Source organism: Hemitrygon akajei, chromosome 4 (assembly GCF_048418815.1).
Source record: "Hemitrygon akajei chromosome 4, sHemAka1.3, whole genome shotgun sequence".
Classification (NCBI taxonomy): Eukaryota; Metazoa; Chordata; class Chondrichthyes; order Myliobatiformes; family Dasyatidae; genus Hemitrygon; species Hemitrygon akajei.
Genome location: NC_133127.1, coordinates 63934859 through 63952845, shown reverse-complemented (window position 1 = coordinate 63952845; position 17987 = coordinate 63934859).

The following is a 17987-nucleotide window of genomic DNA, read 5'->3' as shown; positions in this document are numbered from 1 at the left end:
CAACGTCAGTAAGACAAAAGAGCTGATTGTGGACTTCAGGAAGGGTAAGACAAAGGAACACATACCAATCCTCATAGGGGAATCAAAAGTGGAGAAAGTGAACAGTTTCAAGTTCCGAGATCTTCAAGTTCAAGTTCTCTGACGATCTAACCTGGTCCCAACATATCAATGTAGTTATTAAGAAGGCAAGACAGTGGCTATTCTTTATTAGGAGTTTGAAGAGATTTGGCATGTCAACAAATACACTCAAAAACTTCTGTAGTTGTACCGTGGGGAGCATGCTGACAAACTGCATCACTGTCTGATATACACAGGACTGAAAGAAGCTGCAGAAGGTTGTAAATCTAGTCAGCTCCATCTTGGATACTAGCCTACAAATTACCCAGGATATCTTTAGGGAGCAGTGTCTCAGAAAGGCAGCGTCCATTATTAAGGACCTCCAGCACCCAGGGCATGCCCTTTTCTCACTGTTACCATCAGGTAGGAGGTACAGAAGCCTGAAGGCTCACACTCAGTGAGTCTGGAACAGCTTCTTCCCCTCTGCCATCCGATTCCTAAATGGGCATTGAATCTTTGGGCACTACCTCACTTTTCTTTGATATGCAGTATTTCTGTTTTGCATGTTGTTTTTTCACTCTACTCAATAGATGTAATTGATTTACTTGTTTATTTATATCATTATTAATATTTTATTTTATTTATTATTTTTTATTCTTTACTAGACTGCTGCTGCTAAGTTAACAAATTTCATGTCACATGCCGATGATAATAAACCTGATTCTTCATGGGTAGAGACTAGGGAGAGTTAGTCATGCTGCTTGACAGCCAGATGATGTTCATGGGTACCTGTGGATAGCTTGGCCGATGTAATACTTGCTGCCCTACATTGAATTTTGTAGACCACATTGGTCTTGCCCAGTAGCTTGGTTTGCCCTTTCGGTCTGTAAAGTACTCTCTTCAACATTGCTGTTGGCTTATGAACAACTGAAATGTTGTGATCTTCGAGCAGCTGGGCCATCATTTCATAAGTATATTGAATATATGGAAGGACAACCCATTTGGTTATTTCTTGATTGGTGCATTGTCGACCTCATAGGCATCTTTGTATGAAGTTATGTGAGTATCTGTTTCATGCAAATACAAATGTTTGTACATTAAAGAGATGTTTCTCCTCTTTATCCTTTAGTTCCGCCGTTCTGCAGTGTCTCTCTGCTCTTCAGAACCAAGTTTTGACACAACTCTTGTTACATGCAGTTGGGTGGCTACTGTGATAGTTTAGGATCTGATCTCTGTGTGTTCCCTTATGATAAATGGGGACTCAGAGTAATGGAAAACTTGAACTCGATCCCTCTCTCAGGTTGGAGATACTCAATTTCATCAGTCTTTGTGGTCAGTTTGAATATTCAACTCCAAAGCACAAATATGTTTACAGTCCTTGCGAACTACTACAATGCATTAACATTACCTTCATATATCTTTGCATTATCAAAAAGCCTGGATATAATCAGGGAATATAGACGCAGGTGCCAATTGGTGCAAGAATCACTTCTAATAGTTCTTAATCATGCTAGGAAAGCACGTATGTGTTCAGTTGAAATAACATTCATTTAAAATGTTCCTCTAAAAGTGAGTAATTTCATATCTCTGCAATAGCCCCTGATATAGTTCAATCATTTGCAAATCCTTGCGTGTGGTGCTTTATTATTTCTTTAATAAGCATGACCTTTCTAGTTTAGCATCTTTTGTCTCAATCATTCATATAAGCATATAAACCCATCTTTCTCTGTTTCACTCTCACTGCTTTATTAGAATGATGAATCTCACCCATAATGCTTTTCAGCTTGCCATATATTGAAAACAAATTGGTTGTTATTAAGGCCCTCAAATATTTCAGCAAGCTTTAAATACGCAGGTATAACGAGCTTAAGAATATTTTCAGTGTGATATGAAGTATGCTCAATGAAAATGTACAATAGAGCTTTACAAAAACATAATGACTGGTCAATAATTAAACTGGTAATCTAAATGGCACAGAATTAAAAGAATAATCACATTTTTGAATCCATGAGCACTAGCTTGTTAATTCATTTTTGCACTATTCATTTATTTTGTAATGTATAGTTTTTTTTTTTGTCTTTGCACTACTTGTATCGTCCGGACAAAACATTACCAGATATAGCATGGAGATCAGTGCAGAGAAAACCAACCTGATGAGAAATGATGAGGAGGCAATCACAACAAAAATCACAGTCAGAGGACAAGAACTAGAGACTGTCAAGCGGTTCAAGTATCTTGGCGCCATCGTCAACTGAGAAAGATCAAAGCCTGAACTCCTTGCAAGCAAGGGCAGCCCAAAACAAAAGCAACACTGGCTAAACTAAAATCATCTGGAGGGACAATAACATCGCTCTCAGATCCAAGTTTAAACTCTTGCATGCACTTCTGCTCTCCATCTTGTACGCATGTGAATCATTGACTTTGACAGCAGAACCGCAAAAGAAGATCCAGGCAGTAGAAATGAGATGCTTCAGAAGGCTCCTCTGCATCTCCTAAACAGACCGTGTCTCAGGTGATGAGATACTAAGCAACATCATCCAGCACATGAGACACTACGAAGATATTCTGTCCAAAGTAAAGAAGAGGAAACTGACATAGTATGCCACATAACAAGATCAAGTGAACTCTCAAAAACAATTCTTCGGGGCAAGAGTGCAGGGGAAAAGAAAGCAGGGCAGACAGAGGAAGAAATGGGCAGACAACATTGCAGAGTGGACTGGGGAGAGCTTTGCCGCAACCCAGCCACTTGCCCACAATTGTAAAAAATGGGGGCAACTGGTGCAGCACTCATCTGTACAGTGCCCCTATGACCCAGCTGGGGTATGGGACCCACAACCATACTGCTGCTGCAAAACAACACGTTTCAAATCATTTGCAATGATAATTAATATGAACCTAATTCTGATTCTGAAGTCTATGGAGAACTTGGAGAACTTTACACAGCATCAGGAGCTTTAAACATGCATGTTGAACCTCTCTGAAATTTGGTCCTAAAAATCTCTTAAGTACAACTAATATACATGATTAAATATGAATGTTTACTACCCTTTAAGCTTGTTAGACTTCCTGAGTTGCACCTGCTCAACATGTGGTATGGCACGTACTTTTCTTCCATTCAGAAATTTAATTCCATTGACTTCAATGCACAGTAGTAAAATACAATGTAATGTTAGTTTTAGTGTGAATGAATTGTTATGTATGAATCTTGAAATGGGATTATCAGTAGGACCAAAATTTTGAATATTATCTGTTTAATGATACTTATTGTTCACCAATAGTGTACAATGTTTCAAAAACATTTGAAATACACTTGGTAATTTACCTGACAATTCTTCCCACAGTAAATTCATTATCTGGCCTCATAATTGAATAGTATAGTGCATGCTATTTCTATGTACAGTGCAAATGAATAGAAGTGTAACATTGATTGCAAACTCTGGTTGGCACTCCAACACACACATAGGAAACCACGTGAAACTGAATTGCTGGCTTTCATCCATATGATATGCCTACAAATGGAAGCCAGAGCAGTGAAGTCAGTCAACCTGCAGAGCACATTGGAAGTGTTTCCTGCAATACTGAAGCCTAAGATGATGCTGTGGACCTTGAAATTAAAAGTTGCTCTTATTGGAAGAATGAAGATCTGCTTGAGCATGAGGTATAGATGCTGTTCTTACTTCAGCTAGTAGACTCGCCCTCATATTCCAGGTAAGACTTCCATTCTCTTTAGGGATGGGAGTTGTGTTTGCTCCAGTGGGTCCCTTGAGATTACTGTTGGGCTAGGATGAGACATCAGCCATGGAACTGCTTTGGATGACCTGTTAGCTCCTGAAGCTTGTTTTGCCACTCAATAAGATCATGGCTGATCTACTTGTGATCTCAACTCTGCCTCTAGTCAACCGGTAGTAACTTTCGGTCTCCTAGCTTATCCAGACTCTATCTCTCTCTGCCTTGAACTATCCAAAGATTTTGCTTCAATTGCCCTTTGACCTTTCAAATGACCTTTGCTCTACAGAGCAGAAATAAAAACATCATGTTCAGAATTCTCATGTGCAGACATTATGTTTTGAAAATTCCCTAAGCCAACTTAGTTTGAAATCTTATCTTTTATGTTTGACATATTATTGCATAACAGGCTTCTGTGACTTCACTGTCTGACTTATTTTTAGTGTGCAAACTCCAGAAGTGTTTAGTGTATAATTGAGTAATATAAAACCAGATACTAAAGACACAGAAATACCAACAACATCTAGCAGGCCTCATTTGGCCTAGACTTTTTTTTTTGAGATCATGTAAGCAAGCCTATTTTATTAGGTTCCCCGCCACAAAGTTTAAATCAGATACACATGCATTTCATAAACAGTAACACTTGCAAGCAAACTAATTGACAATGATTACTCTTATCTGTCTTACAGCTAGTATGATGGAGAAGAGAGAAGGATAAGTAAAGCTGTACCCCTGAGTTAAATAAATAAAGCTTTTCATATTCTGTAGCTATTCATATTCCTGTAGTGAGGCGACCAGAACTAAGCACAGTACTCCAAGTGAGGTCTGACCAGGGTCCTATATAGCTGCAACATTACCTCTTGGCTCCTAAATTCAATTCCACGATTGATGAAGGCCGATACACCATACGCCTTCTTAACCACAGAGTCAACCTGTGCAGCTGCTTTGAGCGTCCTATGGACCCGGACCCCAAGATCCCTCTGATCCTCCACACTGCCAAGAGTCTACCATTAACACTATATTCTGCCATCATATTTGACCTACCAAAATGAACCACTTCACACTTATCTGGGTTGAACTCCATCTACCACTTCTCAGCCCAGTTTTGCATCCTATCAATGTCCCATTGTAATCTCTGACAGCCCTCCACACTATCCACAACACCTCCAACCTTTGTGTCATCAGCAAACTTAATAACCCATCCCTCCACTTCCTCATCCAGGTCATTTATAAAAATCACAAAGAGTAAGGGTCCCAGAACAGATCCCTGAGGCAGTCCACTGGTCACTGGCCTCCATGCAGAATATGACTCATCTACAACCACTCTTTGCCTTCTGTGAGCAAGCCAGTTCTGAAACCACTAAGCAATGTCCCCTTGGATCCCATGCCTCTTTACTTTCTCAAAAAGCCTTGCATGGGGTACCTTATCAAATGCCTTGCTGAAAACCATGTACACTACATCTACTGCTCTACCTTAATCAATGCGTTTAGTCACATCCTCAAAAAATTCAATCAGGCTCATAAGGCACGACCTGCCCTTGACAAAGCCATGCTGACTATTCCTAATCATATTGTATCTCTCCAAATATTCATAAATCCTGCCTCTCAGGATCTTCTCCATCAACTCCATCAAATAGGGTCTTTTAAGAAACTTTTGGAGATAGGTACATGGAGCTTAGAAAAATAGAGGGCTAGGGTAAGCCTAGTAATTTCTAAGCTAGGGACATGTTCGGCACAACTTTGTGGGCCAACGGGCCTGTACTGTGCTGTCGTTTTCTATGTTTCTAACTTACCAACCACTGAGGTAAGGCTCACTGGTCTATAATTTCCTGGGCTATCTCTACACACGTTCTTGAATAAAGGAAAACATCCGCAACCCTTCAATCCTCCGGAACCTCTCCTGTCCCCACGTTTTCTAACTAGACCATAGCAGTAATCTTCACAGCTTATAATAGAATAGTTCAAAATTCTAAGTTAAAAGTAAATTTACTATCAATGTATGTATATGCCACCGTGTACAATCCAGAGATGCATTTTCTTGTGGGCATACACAATAAATTAAAGAAACATAATAGAATCAATGAAAACACACACCTAACAGGATAGACAAACCACCAATGCGCAAGAAACAAAATACTGTGCAAATATCAAAGCAAAACAAAGAAATAATATAAATAAATAAATAAATAAACAATAAATATTGAGAACATGAGAGGAGAAGTCCCTGAAAGTGAGTCTATGGGTTGTGAGAACATTTCAGTGATGGGGCAAGTGATGTTGAGAGAAGTTATCCCTAATGATCCAAGAGTGTGATGGTTGGGGAGTAATAACTGTTCCTGAACACAGTGGTGTAGGTCTTAAGGCTCCTTCTTTTTGATGGCTACAGTGTGAAGAGAACATGGCCTGGGTGGTTGCAATCCCTGATCATCGATGCTGCTCAATGGAGGGAGGACTTTACCCATGATGGACTGGACCATATCCATTACATTTGTAGGATTTTCCATTTCAGCCATTGGTGTTTTCATACCAGGGCATGATGCAACCAGTCAATATACCCTCCACCACACATCTATAGAAGTTTAGATATCATGCCCAAATCTTGGAAAACTTCTAAGGAAGTACAGGTGCTGCTGTGCTTTCTTTGTAATTGCTCTTATGAGCTGGGCACAGGACAGCTCCTCTGAAAAGAAAGCACCAAGGAATTTAAAGTTGCTGACCCTCTCCACCTCCGATCCCCAAAGAAAACTGGCTTGTGATCTTTGGTTTCCTCCTCTTGAACTCAAAAATCAGCTTCTTGGTCTTGCTGGCATTGAGTGAGAGGTTGTTGTTGTGACACCACTCAGCCAGATTTTCATTTTCCCTCTATATGCTGATTTGCCACCACCTTTAATTCTGCAACAACAGTGTTATCAGCAAACTTAAATATGGCATTGGAGCTCTGCCTTGTGGTGCAACTCTGCTGATGGAGATTGTGGAGAAGATGTTGCCAGTGCAAACTGATTGGGGTCTGCAAGTGAAGAAATTGAAGATTCAATTATACAAGGGGGTATTGAGGCCAAGCTCAAAGTTTATTGGTTAGTTTCGAGGGGATGATGGCATTGAATGCCAAATTGTAGTTGATGAAAAGCATCCTAATGTATGTATCTTTGCTGTCCAGGTATCCAGGATTGAGTGAAGAGCCAAATGAAATGACATCTCCTGTGAACCCATTGTTGATATAAAAAAGTTGCTTCTCTGGCAGATGTTGATATGTTTATTCATCAATCTCTCAAAACGCTTCATCACAGTAGATGTAAGTGGTCATTGAGGCTAATTCGACTAGTTCCAGGAAAATCTCTGGACAATGGGCTGTGGGAATGTAGGTTCCACTATAGTAGAAAACCATAACTGTAAAGCTAATTGAGGCATTTAAGAGAATTATTTGGGAAGGCAACGATAGTACTTGGAAAATTTTGATTTTTCTGCACTTTTTTTAAAGGCTGAAAGTTAATGCATTTCTTGTCAAGGTTTTCTAATAACTAAAATTATCAGGATTTTTTTCAACATTGACGAGAACTAAAACAACATGGCCCAAATTAATTAGATGTTAAAATATTTAAGTCTCTTATTAATTGCAGCAAAATAATAGACAAACCATATAAAACAGAATGAAATTAATAGCATATACAGGTCAACCTTCCATAATCCGGCACCATTGGGGCCTGAGGAGTGCCAGATTAGTGAAAATGCCGAATTACAGAAGGATCATATTAAGCAATAGTTAACTGCCTCATCATACCTTTAAAATATTGTGTAAATCAGTACAAGTTAGATAATAATGAAACAGAAAAGCTAAATGAGTAGCAAGTGAAAATTTAACAAAGCAATATACTGTTTAGGCACAGATAAAAGAAAGGGTACAGGTAAATGTACAGGAATTGACTTATATAGAACAGTTGAGCACTTCTGCTTCTAAAGTAAGACATTTACTATACCTTCAGGCAAAGTTACATGTCTGCAAGTGTGAGGTTGTCAGGATCATCAACATCTTCATCTTGAAAAATGAGTGAAGCATCAGGAACTAGTGCTGAAACTGGCACAGCAGTTTCTTCAAAAACTGTTGATGTTGGTGGCAGCACATCTGGGTGAGCAGAAGCAGAAGTCGGAGAAAGGAGATCTTCTATACGCCACATTTCACGCAACCACCAGGTGGCCAGGGATTCGGCACTGGGCTCTTCCCTCTTCACTTGCAGTTACTGAAGGAATCCTCATTAGTTTCTTTTCCTCTGCTTAGTAATATGCTTAGATTCAATGGGTTGCCATGTCTGATCTGAGGTCGTAGGCAGAAGAGAATGGAGCGCTGGCCGGGTGACGCTGGAGGGCAGTGCACGACTGCCGGCAGGCGGGCGAGAACGCGGATCGACCTAGTGCGCGCTAACTCCCCCGCTGCTGGTGGGTGAGACAGGTGGGTGCTGGGTGGCCACACCTCACACAAATGATATTAATAAATGCAGGAAAACAAGCAGGAATCACCTCTCTCTGCTTACAAGAGTGCACCAACATGTGAACAGATCTAGTGCAACCAAAACAGATTGGTACGGTGGCCTGCAAAATTTGAAATTACAGTTGCGCAGAAAATTTAAAATCAGTGCTGGATTATCGAAGGAACCAGATTACAGGTAGTCGGATTAGTGAAGGTCGACCTGTATACTGTAAATGTAACAAAATAGTGCAATTGAGTTTATAATTTCAATACAAGTTTTGCATGGCAACTCTAACAGCTTTATTAATGTCAGGCACTTAAATAATATTGCACACAGAAATAAGCGAATAATAAATTACCACAACCCACTTTCACCCTGCTCTCACTTTTCCAACTATTTTCACCAATTTCTGAATTTGCAAACAGTGAACAATTTTAACATTATGTAGTTGGTTTAGGTAGGAAAATGCAGCAATTTTTTTTTGCAAAGAAACGTCACAATGGATTACAAATGCACCAAGTTTGTTGTGAACCCTTGAGCATTTGAAAGTTAGCATTCAGAATATCTCTACAAATGAGAAAAGGCAAAGTTAATAAAATTATTTTATTTTTCATTGTCGTTGATTTTTTAACTTATCAGTTATGTAAATCTTGTAGATGGGAGCAAAGTTTGTTTAAATGATAGAGTCAGTGATCATGTAACTTCAGTGATGCTGGTGTTAGCAATGCTATTTATAAGGGAGACTGAAAATTTCTCTTTCTACTTACTACCTGGGAGTAAGAGCTTTCTTGGTGGATTCAAATGGTTTATTTAAGAAAAAAAAGTTCCAGTTTTATAGAAAAACATCCCATATTTTATTTAATATTTAAATAATATTTATAGCATGGAATATAGTTCTTGGCAGGATGCATTCAATTCTAAATATATATTCACATGGGCATTGTAAGACCATAAGACAGGAACAGAATTAGGCCATGCAGCCCATCAAGTCTGCTCTGCCATTCCATCCTGGCTGATTTACTATCCCTCTCAAGCCCATCCTCCTGCCTTCTCCCTGTAATTCTTTTATGCCCTTAGTAATCAAGAAACAATCAAACACTGTTTTAAATATACCCAATGACTTGGTCTTCACAGCCATTTTTGGCAATGAATTTCACAGATTCACCACCCTTGGGGTTAAGAAATCCCTCCTCATTTCTTTTCTAAAGGGACATCCTTTTATTCTGAGGCTGTGTTCTCTGGTCCTAGACTCCTTCAATCTAGGAGACATCCTCTCCACATCCATTCTATCTAGGGCTTTCAATGACATCCCCATCATTCTTCTGCTTCCAAAATGTGGATCTCTGAAGTACAATGGAACTAAATTTCAGAAGAAAGTACAAAACACATGTACTTGATCATACAATTGGCATTTGACTGAAGACAAATTGGGAATTTAGGTGAGCGCAGCAGTCATTGGGCAGACCAATCTTCCAACAATGCTCTGGATCCCTAATATGGAGAGTAGGTCCTCTACTTAAAGGGGTCTGGAAGTTACTCAAGCTCAATGGTCAAATGGCAGACAGAGAAGGTCACACTTGAGGCCAGTACCAGGAATGACGGTTGAATAACAGGATGTAATGCTGCAAATAGTCTAATGACTTCACACATGTGGTCAAGATCAGTAAAGACATCATGAAAGCTTATTACAGCACTCGTCTCAAATCGTGCCCTATGTTCCATCCTCCATTCTAATGAAAATCTGTACAGAAGACATACTGATTTTGTTTTTTTTGCCACAGGTACTGCCTTACCTGTTGAATACTTATAGCATTTTCAGTTTTTACACCAATATTGTGAATGGTTGGAAACCTATCATAACAAGACTGGTTCTTGTGAGTTGAACATTGACTGGACTGACAAACTATCTACAGGAGGTCAGCTCAGCAGTGACCTATTGGCCTGAGGTAGTGTCTGCAGTGTAACACATAATAAGGCTGAATACAGCAAAACACACAAAATGTTGATCTCTACATGTTATGGATATAACAATGTTTTGGTTATGTTTTACTGAAAATTTAAAGAATTAAATCCTGTGTGGTTCTGATACAGCTCCACGTTGTGTATTGGAGTCCTCTAGCTGACATGTGGCAGAATCTAAAGTCCCTTGGATCAAGATGCATAAGACATATGCTCCCTGATGGCTCAACCTACATAGTCCATCTGGTCAGAGCCTTTCCCCTTCCTGCACCCATCTCTTCTGGCAGCTTGTCCAGCTCTCCTCCTCCTCCTTGCTTTCTTCCTTTCTCTCAGAAGGCAAAGCAAAGCTGCTGCAGAGCACTCATTTCTGCCAACCAGAAGTATAAAAGATCAGTGTTGATGCTAGCCAATTTCTGCCAGCATCATTCTACAGATATAAAAGAACTTCTGTCCTCATTTCAGAGAATTAACCCCCATCTTGCCAGTAGCCAGGGATCTTAAGTCATTCACTGACAAATTACAAATTTGTAAGTAGTTGACAATGAGTACAGGTGAGTTTTGAAGTTCCTCCTCCAAAGTTTATTTCCTGGCTTTCTATGCGTAATTAACCCATGGTTTTAACTGAATTGTTGATATCTGATATGGCTGACTGGTGTAATATTCCAAAAGGACCGACAACCCCAAATGCCTGTTCTGCTAATTAGACTCTGAATGATAATGTGTTCACTAGCTTCTAACAATCCAAATCTTCATCCAATATAACCTATCTTGCCTATTGCTTTGACAGGAATGTCCACCCTCTGAAAACACAATTAACTCATAATCACTATTTTTCAGCATGATTCAATTACTTTGCTTATTATTTACAATACAATTGCAGAGCAGGAACGGGGTTAAAAAAACTTGGGCTCTTGGCTTCAGTCTCTGATATTGGGTGTTTACCAATTAATCCTTAGCTAATTTACATCTTCCACACTTCTGCACCAGATGTTTCAATCATTTAAAGAAGAACCCATGAGAAACTGTGTTAATAAAGACATAATCCCATTGAAATCAATATTGAGCAATTTTAGTAATTATGTTTTACATGGATGTAATTTTTGATAATGATTGTGTCTATCTCATTGAGTTCTAATTATTTGAAAAATGTACATGCCATGAATTGAAAAATATAATTATTTGTATGAAATCCTTTCTAAAAGAGCTGGGCAGTGGAGACAAACAATCATTCCTTGACTTGAGCAGCAAACACATTTGATGGTGTTATTCCTTCCTAGTTTTGAAGCAAATATGTTTTTCCTTCAGAAATTCATTACCTCTCACATGCAAGTGTGGTTTGAAAACAGGTTTAACCTCTCACTGTATCTCTTTCTATCCTGTCTGAATCTGTTGTTTTAAGTACAGTATCATATCTTCATGCCAGTTAGTCTTGTCAAGCTGTTACAACAATAGCTGGTACATTGGAATGTGCCTTACAACCTTGTTTGTCCCAAGTTTAGTAGCCTTATGATATCACAAACTCTCGAATAGGCCTGCTAAATGTAATAGTTTCATATATGTCTTTACCTGGACATCACTCAATCAGTGTCATGTCTCTTTGGGATGAGTTTAATAGCAAAGATCTTGAGTGACTTGCTTTCATTGCACATATGTACATAAACAATTCCCCTGTATGTGAAACTTCTCCAGGCTAAAGATCACAGCAAACAGTTCATTCTTAATACCATCTTCAAAGCTTGTCAGAACTCTGCTTGTATTTGTTACTGCCTGAACCTCTTCAAGATCATTGCTGTGATCCATTTTTGAGGAGGTTGTCTGTAGTGTCATGTACTTCTTGCCAGCAATATATTGCAAGACAAGTTCTGCTGTAAGTGCCCTCTCTGTTTGTTTAGCAAACACGAGGAAATCTGCAGATGCTGGAAATTCAAACAACAACACACACAGAATGCTGGTAGAACACAGCAGGCTAGGCAGCATCTATAGGGAGAAGCGCTGTCAACGTTTCCGGGCGGTTAGTCCTGACGAAGGGTCTCAGCTGAAAACGTCGACAGCGCTTCTCCCTATAGATGCTGCCTGGCCTGCTGTGTTCTACCAGCATTTTGTGTGTGTCTCTGTTTGTTTGACTGCTTACTCATGAATGTTGAATCAATGCCACTTTACATCCTTCTTGGCAACCTATCAGTGAGGGTTGAGACATCCCACTCAGATGGGATAGGAACTGGCTTATATAGTTGATGAAACCCAGAAACTGCTGTACTCTTGCAACATCCAGTGTAGTTAGCACCTCTGTTACCACCTTGACTTCAGTTGGAGACACAGAGACTGCAGATGCCCGAATCTAGAGCAACTCAGCAAGCCAAGTAACATTTGTGGAGGTAAATGGACAGTTGCCATTTTGGATCGCGAATCTTCATCTGGACTAAAAGATAAAGGGGAGGTAGTGAGGATAAAGGTGCAGTGGGAATGGATGGAGCAAGAGCTGGCAGGAGATAGGTGGATCCAGGTGAAGAGGGTGATAGGCAGATGAGAGAGGGGAGAGCAGAAATGATGCCTGAAGCTGGGAGATGGTAGGTGGAAGTGACAAAGTGCTGAGGATAGCGGAATCTGATAGAAGAGAAAGATGGGGCATGGAATCAAGGTGGGGAGGGCAGATGGGGGTAATGCAAGAGGAGAACCACTGGGAGGAGTGTGTGCAAGATGGATACATGGAGAAGGTGGAGGAGAGGAACAAAGAAGGTTGATAGGGGCTGTGATGGGTGTAGGATGAACTGGGTAGACCATCAAGAGAGAGAAAAGGGACAGGCTGGAGCAGTTTACTGGAAATTGGAAAATTCAACATTTATACCATCAGATTGTAGACTATCTAGATAGAATAAATGTTGTTACTCTATATTAGCTTGGCCTCACCCTGGGGAGGAGGCTGCAGACAGACATGTTGGTGTGGGGATGTGGAGGAGCATCAAAATGGCTATTAGCTGGGAGAACCAACATGGTATGGCAGACTGGACACACTGGTACTTGGCAAAGCAGTCATCCATTCTAAGTGTTACAAGAATAGGAAGTCACATCAGGAACAAAGGATGCAATAAATAAGGCCCAAAGCCTACACTCAGCATCAAAATGATTCATCAATTATTTCTTAACTCATTTTTAATTTTCTTCTACTTTCTGTATTTATTTAAATTCTTTTCAACATGTTAAATCTTTACTTTTCCTTTTTGTTCGAATCACCTCACCAGTTGCTTGCCCCTTCAGGGAAACGTGTCATACTTAATATTAACAATCAAGTTGTCCACTGCTCATTAAATTTTACCTGTCAACCTTTGATCACAGTGGACCTGCACCTATATGTCCTCACAATCTATTGAAATTGGCCTTCATCCTATTGAATAATTAATTGTTGTACTCCTCTATAACACTGCTGCATGTTCCCAGCTCTCGCTGCATCTTTCCCTCAGAAGTATTGTTTCCTTCCTTGCACAGCAAAAAAATGTATCAATCACAAAAACTTTCTTTCTCAAGGCTCATAACTTCTTTTCCGTCTTTCTCCATGACTGTGTTACCTGCCCCCTTTCTAATGGATAATTTAAATCCCTTTTATAATTTGCCCACAATTCTCACAGCCTCTTAATATTTTCTTGCTTTTTTCATGCTTTCACTCCTCCTTCTATTTGGAGACCCAAAGCATACACCCAGGAGCAAAATGATTCATCTATTATTCCTTAATTCAAACCATGCCGATTCTTGTCTTCAAACTGACAAGTGCATCATTCCTTTAGGTACTGTAACAGTAAATGTGATTAATACACCCACCCTTTTCTTCTTATCTTTACTGAATATTTTGGAGGAGGAATATTTAATTCCTCTTTCCTTTATTTTGAGCAGGTTTTCGTTACTAATATTATGCTGTAAACTCAAATGGCAATTTGCGCTGAATTTATTCTCTATTTTGTGCATTTGTTTCCATGAACTCCAGTGCCCACCTACATTATCACAGCTTCCACTGACTGTTGTCTCCTATTTCTGAACTACTCTTTACTTTTTCAGCAGACTTTTGCACATTTAACTGCCTTTATCCGGGACAATGAGCTCTGAATTCCTTGGGTCAGCAAAGTGCCTCTTTACTTCCTATAATGATGATACCTGCACCTTCAGGATAAAGCTGCCAGCAATCTTTGGGTGCTGTCCCCATTTGTTATGGCAGTGGCTTGTTCAAAACCAATCCTGCAAAATTAGGAAACCTGCTACCCATGCATAGGGATCAAAACAATAACCGATGCAGTTGTCTCCATGGACAGCACCTTCACGTTCTTTCAGACAGAACAGCAGGAGTTCTCCAGCTAATATCAAGGAATGCTCACAAAGCTGCAAGCAACTCTCCCAGTGTACAATCATTGCATATGGGTTCTGAAATAGCTAAGTGTATTCATCTCAGCATATCTCTCTTTCTGGGGAAAGAGGAGAAAAAAGGTAAATCCTTGTGATATTTGTTGCTGACCATCTGTCCATAAACCACCCAACACTTAACGTTGCTCCTATTGAAACAAAACTTGCAAAGAAGCGGTAAATGAATTTTGTACGCTTCCCACTTCCCCATGCAGGCAACATCATTTTAACTTTTGCGATCAAGGCACAGTGATCTCACAAAGTTTACAAGTGATCTCTTCAGGAAACATCCCTTGAATCAACAGACCCCTATGCCGTCCATGTCCTGAACAGACATTGAACCCATCACACTACCACACTACTTTTTTATTTCTGTTTTTTGCACTGATTATTTAATGTAACTAATAAAACTATATATATAATATATATATATATATATATATATATATATATATATAGATATATATATATATACATACACACACTTACTGCAATTCACATCATTCTCTATTATGTATTGCATTGTACTGTGCCACAAAGATTCAATGGGTGCATTTAAAGTCAACGAAATGTATACAATATACATCCTGAAATTTTTTTTCTTCGCAAACATCCATGAAAACAGAGGAGTGCCCCAAAGATGAGTGATAGTAAAACTTCAGAACTCCAAAGTACCCCCCAGTTCCCCCTCCCATGCACAAGCAGCAGCAAAGCAATGATCTCCCCACCCCCACCAGCAAAAAAAGAGCATCAGTAAAGACACAGACTTGTAGTATTCCAAAGACTACTCATTCACCTGGTAATTTGACATACCACAGTCTCTCTCTCTCCCTAATAAGGGGAAAAGAGGTGTTCCCGAGAGGAGGGACATCACAAACAACTCGCTGATTTATGATGTTAAAAATCTGTTGCATTGCTTTTTCCAAGCTCTGCACCCAGAAAGTTGGCCCCATGTCTCAGGTCTCTGGACATAGAGCCCACGGCAGCTAACCCGCTGTTCCCAATGTTCCGTGTTCTCCCGTGACACCTCCATCAGGGGCACAGGCCTCGAATCAGCCTGTTTCCAGAACCACAAAAATCCAGCACCCTGAAGGCACGCTGATATTCCAGGCCGCATCCTTGTGATATCAAAAGCAGCCGGTCATGAGGCCCTGAGATCGGGTCCTATTCCCGCAAAGGACCAAAGTCAGAGTGTATCTCCAGGTCAGGGTCTTCAAAAGAACCCTGAAAAGGAAAACAAGAGATATCAAAGATAGAAACAGAGCAGTTTCCAAAAACGCAAGCAAAGGAGTTGCTGTTTAGTGCCATCTTGACTTTGCTCCGTCCTCTGAATTTCACGACATATGCCAATGATATTCAGCTTGATTCCGATTCTGAAGCTTTTATATTCCCCACACAATTCCACCTTGCAGGCAAAATACTCACAAGGACACCAGGGAGAGCAAGTGGCAGTGTGAAACTGTTCCTGCTGCTCACTGTGCATGTGGATTTCAGGGCAGAATGCATGGACACAAGATACTTCTAACTGCCCCACTCCCTGCCTGAGCTGAGAAGTGTTCAGATCTAGTGTGGACATGCTAGAACACACAATAATCTGTTTACTGAACAACAATTAAATCCCAAGTATTGAGGCAACAGAGTTTCTATTTAAACATAACAGCACAACATTTAACAAGGGGCTCTACCGACTGAGATAAACGGAAGTCAGGATGCAAGTTAGAGGAACATTCACCAGTAAAGGTAAATGAATAGGACAATGGACAGGCATGTAACAGCCAGTGGGATAAGGAGCAAAGAAAACGGGAAGTACATGAAAATGCCAGCCTCCTCCTTGGGGAAATCCTCGGGACACTTATTATGTATGCCTCAATGCCCATATTGGAATTTTTCTCCTTACAAAGAGAGAAGGATCACAGTTTAAATAGCCTATCCACCAATCGTACTGCACCACTTTAGTCTCCTGACTGCAGATGTTGGCAAGGAAAAGAACAGAATGGAGACTAGACTCTGAATGTGTAGTCTGCCAGATGGTGTATGGTACCCAAGTGCCCAGACCAGCAAGCATTTAACTGACCTAGTGATTGTGCTAACAATCTGCTTGGTGTTTGTTGCTTGTCACATTTAATAAAGTACAAGAAAAAATATATTGTTATAGTTGCAATGCAGCATGCTCTTTTAATACTTGGGCCAAACTATGCACTTGGGGAATATGTAGACATTTCCTACAGTCCTGGGCATTCTCTCTCTGTGAAAGTGTATTGATCCTATAAAACAAATGTTGTATGAGGTATATTTTAAGACAACAATAAAAAAAAATCAACAGTATTTATCCAGACAGCTTTCCCAAAAGCAGTAATCTGCTCCAGATTCAACACAAAAGCAATAGTTCTACTGATTTAGGCTGGAGGATGCTGCCCTCACACCCCTCACTCCAATCCTTGTGATAGCCCATTAGTTAATATCCAAATCTGAAAATTATCCATTTATTTCTTCTCTCTGTTCTTTCTTTGTTCACCAATCTGCGGGCCACAGTAATATATTGAACCTAGTATTGCACACTATACTTCTGTTTATTAATCTCTTGTGTAACATCTTATCACAAGTCTTCAGATGGTCTAAATAGAGAGTAACTTGTTTGTTCATAAGACCTTAAGTCTATGACATAGAAGCAAAATAAGGCTAATCAGCCATTAAATCTACTCCACCATTTGATAATAGCTGATATATTTTTCCTCACAACCCAATTCTCCTGCACGTTCCACATTTATTCCCTTACTAACTAAGTAAGTATCAACCTCCACTTTAAATATTCCCAATGCCTTGGCCTCTATAGCAATTTGCAACTTTAAATTCCACAGATTCACCACCCTCTGAGAATTCCACAGAGGAATTCCTCCTTATTTCTATTCTAAAGGATTGACCTTCAATTCTGAGTCTGTGCCCTCTAGTCCTAGACTCTCCTACTATTGGAACATCCTTTGTATATCAAATCTATCTAGGTCTTTCAATATTCATTAGGTTTCAATGAGTTCCCCCTCATTCTTCTAAAACTCCAGTGAGCCCAGAGCTATCAAACAGTCCTAATACATTAATCTTGCATTCTTGGGATTATTCTCAGAAACCTTCTCTGGACTCTCTCCAATTCCAGCACATCCTTTCTTAGTTATGGGGACCAAAATAATCTGAATATGGCCTGACCAATGTTTTATAAAGCCTCAGCATTACATCCTTGCTTTTATCTTATCTATTCTACTAGCTGCAATTTTAAACAAAGACCTCATAATTTGTTAAATATAATTTCCATTTTTATAATTCTGTGCTGAAACTGTTCAATCAGGTTATTATTTTGGAAAGGCACTGTGGTCACTTATATAATAATAAACTCCAGCAGTTTCC